The sequence below is a fragment of the Chionomys nivalis genome, chromosome 21, assembly GCF_950005125.1.
Source record: "Chionomys nivalis chromosome 21, mChiNiv1.1, whole genome shotgun sequence".
Taxonomy (NCBI): Eukaryota; Metazoa; Chordata; class Mammalia; order Rodentia; family Cricetidae; genus Chionomys; species Chionomys nivalis.
Window position 1 is genome coordinate 18,782,217 of NC_080106.1, and position 5,213 is coordinate 18,787,429.

Below are 5,213 nucleotides of genomic sequence, written 5' to 3' on the forward strand. Positions count from 1 at the left end.
TGCATTAAATCCAATAGCAAGAAACGGGGGAGAAGGTAATGATTACTTAAACAAGATAAAAAAAAGAAAGAAAGAAAGAAAGAAAAACTGCTCTCTCGCTTGCCCTGGTGGAGAGCACAGGGGAGAAATGGCAGGATGACCAACCCAGCTGCCCAGGCCCAGAACCAGGGTTGTGACTTAGTCCACCCCAATATCCACCCCATCTGTTACCTGCTGGAGCACATGAAGGGACCGGTCCTGCAGACCAAAGTGGCAGGGTCTCCACAACACAGGGAAGCAACAGGAGACCCAAGAAGAGTCCCAGTGAGGGCCCAGCATTGACAGTGTAGCAGAAACCAGAGGCCTCGAACCAGACCAATGACTCTTTGCAACGAACACTCCAAGTAAAGACACATGGGCAAAAGGGTTTATGGTGTGATGCATCACACTGCAGCTTCCATAATGGGATTTTTAATTTTTCCTCTTAAACTTTGTTTCATTTGGGGGGAGGGCTGGTTTTCAGGGTCAGAGGGCAGATGTGAAGGGTTGGGGAGATGAGCAAATGGGATCAAGATGTACATTGTGAAAGACACACAGAATAAATAAAAAGAAAGTTTAAAAAAAGACAAACTTGTGCTCGCTTCGGCAGCACATATACTGAAATTGGAACGATACAGAGAAGATTAGCACGGCCCCTGCGCAAGGGTGACACGCAAATTCGTGAAGCGTTCCATATTTTTATCATTTTAGAAAAAAAAGACAAACTTCTCTCTGTCAGGGCTGACATGATCATTTCACATCATTAGGGACCTGGGCTCCTTCCGTGTCCGTGAGCAACTCTTTGTGTTCTAAACGGCTGATGGAGGCAGGCATTGAGTCAGCAGCGCAGGCGACTGGGAAGGAGAGAAGAATCTGAGTTGTACACTGCCTCTCCAAGATGTCCTGGAAGTCCCCATCAGGCTCACCTTTTGTTAGCCAAAACTTAAACACAGAGCGGTACCTACACAGAGCACGGGCGGGAGATCTGGTTCTAGTACATTGACATTTAATAATGTTGGGGTTCGGTTTTACTAAGGAAGATAAAAGAGGGAGTGTTGGACCAGGCAGTTAGCAATGCCTGTGAAAGGTACCAAAAGAAGCAGCCCCAGGGAGGTTTAACCCAGGACAGACCACTGCTTTCTTCCTCCATCCCAAAGTCTCTTTCTGGAGGGAGCCACTAGGCTTCGGCATCAGAGCCCTCTTCCATATATCACACTGCAGGACCTCACACCCTAGCCGAACCAACTCCTGCATCATCTGCTCCTGCGGCTCTGCCCTCTCCCCAGCAGACATGCCCTCCAAGACCAAGGATTTCCTCCTTTAGAACTGGGTTTAGATCCAAAAAAAGAGTTCTCTTCGTGCTAGGCTCTACATACCATGGCTGCTTCCATACTGGGCAGAAAGAAATCGCACAAGGGGCTATCTCGGTCCATTTACAGTGGTCGCATATTTTGAAAAGTCAAGAAAACTTTGGAGGAAAAGCTAAAACCGAGCGTGAATACTTTGATCTGAGTTTGAGTAAATCTAATTCTGATTAATCCCTGAAGTCTGTTTTCACTTTTCATTAAATAACACCCCTTTCTCCGGAAATCCAGAAATATGTTCTAGTTGGGGGAAATTAAGTTTTTGGTCAATTCTATCCAAGTCAAAAAGAAGAATGAGTCTGCATAGTCGTGAACGCCTGTAACGCTAGTACTCAGGAGGAAGAGGCTGGGTGATTGACATTCATGGCCAGCCTGGGGGACATAGAGAGTTCAATGTCTGCCTGATACACACCTGTGTTTCCCTGATCTTGTTCAACTGTTGTCTTTTTCCTTCCTCCCCCAAAACTAAACAATGGTCCTCTGAGCTAAGAAACGCAATGGATAAGTGAATTAGGGCAAAGACAGGCAATTGGGTCCTAGGGAAGATATAGGATGAGGCAAATGTGGAAAAAACAATGGATTCTAACAAAAGCTCAGCGCTTTGATCTAAGAGTCTAGATTCTGTAGACATGCAAAGCAAAACACAGGATTTGGGTAGGGCAACTGTGAGAGGAAACGAGGGGGGACATCTATGTGCATATACATCAAAGTCATAGGAAATGATCCCCCAAGAGTGAGAGGACCAACTCGAAGCCTGTAGGAAAGGAAGGTATAGTGTATATACCCTGTCACCAGATATTAATAATACAAAGATATTACAGCGCATACGACCCTATGGCCATGAACCAGAACTCATTCATGGTTTCAGGATCTGAGAATCTAGGCACCCTCTAAAGAGACTTTAAAGGGGTTTTGAAATAACCTATTTTTTTTCTTTGTTTAGTTTTTTGAGACAGGGTTTCTCTGTACTTTGGAACCTGTCCTGGAACTAGCTCTTGTAGACCAGGCTGGCCCCGAACTCAGAGATCTGCCTGCCTCTGCCTCCCAAGTGCTGGGATTAAAGGCGTGCGCCACCACTACCGGGCTTTGTTTTTTACCTGATAATGATACTTTCTTAGAAACAACTGAAGCTATGTTTCTGTTATGTAGTAGAACGGGATCATAATACCAGAAACTTCCAGCTGATCCTCCTGCCTCTGCCTCTCACATAACCGTAGAGTGCTGAGATTGCAGATGCCTGCTGCTGTGTCCAGCTGTTTTCTTTCTGAACATGAATCCTAGTGATCAAACTCCAGTCACCGAGCTTGCATGGCAACTGCTTTGCCCACCAGTCTATCCCCATGTGGCTCTAAGTTTTTATTTAGACTGTAATCTTCATTTTTTTCCTGGGCACAGCTGTCACGGAGAAAAATACTTTTTGAAAAACAGATGGCAAGACTTTAAAAACAAGAAAAAAGTTCCCAGATGAGGCCTGAAGAAGCGATGAACTCAACAGAGATGCAAGAAACAAAGATGTGGAAGCCGGGGACTTGAAAAGAGGCGACATTAACCAAGTCTTAGACCCAAAAGAGCAGTCAGCAATCAGGATCTACTGTCCTACCCCCTCTGGGGTGAGTTTGCTTTTACATGAAATGCTTGCCAGGTACCCTCCTAAGAGACTGGGATGGACGGTTCCAGATGGTCAGTTATGAAGCAGGGAACCTCCCTCTATGCCTTCTGGCAAACATTACTGTCAAGTACCTTGGAGATATATCATGAAACCCTTCTTTTTTCAACTGTGAGCACTTCCAAGTTGTCCCCCACTGTTATTGCTAATGACTCACAAGAGTCCCTTGTCTTCCTTGAGGAACAAAATTCTGTTATTGTTTTCTCTTGCTTTTTACTTGCTACAATCCAGAACAAGTCGGTTATCCTGCCTCTGAGTTACCTTCCTTTCTACAGTCCAGTATATTTCATGGGAATAATGGAACAGACACTTTCTAATTTTCCTTTGAAATACTCTTTGAAACCATCACAGTCTAGAAAATTATTTTTGTCAGGTTTTTTTTTTTTTGTCGCCTTTTAAATAAGATTTGATTTGAGAATCATCAGCTGATGACCCAGCAGACGTTCCTGAAGAGAAATGTCATTCTCAAGGACATATTTTTAGTGTGTGATGCTCAGACTGAGCTTATCGCCCTTACCAAATAAAGATGTTTGTCAAGGTAGAACAGCAAAGGGAAGTTGAGAGCTATGACAGAGCATGAAGGTCGCTTTCTAGAGCCCCTTCACCTCCAGAGGCAGAGATGAGGGCTCGATGAGATGAGCCTCCCCCTGGGACAGGATCCACATGATTTTGAACTAGGTTTCAAAGCTTTGGTAGCACAGAGCCCTGTTGACTACTCTTTGATGCCGAGTTACTTTTAATCTTTTTGCCTTGTGTGGAAATTACTTGCGCTGTCCATTAATATTTCCTTTAGAGAACAAAGGAAGTGAGGGGTGATCATGAGGTTTGTGTTGGACCAATAAAATGTGAGCGGAAGTGAAGTGTCTCACTTCTTCTTTATGAACCAGTACGTACTTCCTCAGGTTCCCTGTCTGCCGCCATGGCAACAGACCAGATACCAGATAATAGAGGTTCCACTAGAGGAGGACAATAAGGAGCTGAGGAAGGAGAGTGTGAGGCAGAGCTCCAGAGGGTTCACAGAGGACGTGTAGCCTGAGTGGAAAGTAATCCTTCCTAGTTTTAAGCCGCTGGGATTGGGGTAGGGGGTGGCGGGAGAACTAGTGTGAAATCGCCCAACCTTGCCCTATTCAACCAGGTAAGGCTGAGTGATGCCATCATTCCCATGATGCAAATCTGTGCATGAAGATGTAAGAGGGTCTAGAACACAGAAAATCAGAATGCAGCTCCATAAGGCATTCCAAACTCCACACATCACAACCATTCTTTCTTCTTGGCTTATATGAGGGATGGGGGATGTAGCTTATTACAAAGAATGAGTATTTGGTGGGTTCTCATTCTTGGAACCATTCTGCAGGTAAGTGCTTGGTGGGAATCCCCTTGGCCCTATAGTTAAGCCCATAATGAATTAGATTATTTTAGGAAGGTCAATGCATTATGACCTCAAACGCATCATCCTGTAGTTATGTACCATATCCTGTGAGCCATCTTTAGTTTCGCTGGAAGCTTTTTAATCTAGATCATTCTCAGCCCTTTACAAGATTTCTAACCTTATAATCCCCACCGTGGCAAGTTGATGCCTTAAAAAAAAAAATCACGTCACTGGACATTTCAAATTCACAGTGATAAAATGAACAGGTGAGCTTCATGGACTAGCAAGAGAGCTTGTGTGTCCTTGGGTAAGCATTTTCACATCTCTGGGCCTCAGTTTCTGCCTCTGTATGATGGGGATAAGAGTCATCTTTGCCCCCCCCCCAGAGTTATTATGGAAATAGGTCACACACAAATAATGATCCTACCTGGATCATTAAAAAAAGCTGAGTAAGTCTTAACTATATCTGACCTGCAGAATACTTAGAAGTCTAGAAAGGAAGCGAGACCCTTTTCTTCCCTAGAGGAGCAAATTCAGAAACTCTTTCGTCCAGCACATGGTGGTTTTCTGGGAAAGACGTAGACTACAGCTCTGCCTCCCTCACTTAGGTCTGAACGCACGTGGAAACACAGATGGGTAGAGAAGCCGGTGTTGTTAACAGTTTAGGAGACTTTTCCAGCTCCCCAGCTGAGGGCATCCATCCAGCTGGGAAAATCCTCAAAGGGCTGGACTCGTTTATACTTTTTTCCATCTTAAACACTTGGACTTTTTCAGGTTTATAACAAAGCTCACAAAA

General features: G+C 44.5%; 1 non-coding gene across 1 annotated transcript; it reads left to right on the forward strand.

Annotated features, from left to right (window-relative positions):
• Positions 1 to 612: 612 nt before the first annotated feature.
• Positions 613 to 719, forward strand: LOC130864205 (U6 spliceosomal RNA). Its single transcript, XR_009055905.1, has one exon. It is a non-coding gene; the product is annotated as a U6 spliceosomal RNA (small nuclear RNA).
• The last annotated feature ends 4,494 nt before the right edge of the window (positions 720 to 5,213 follow it).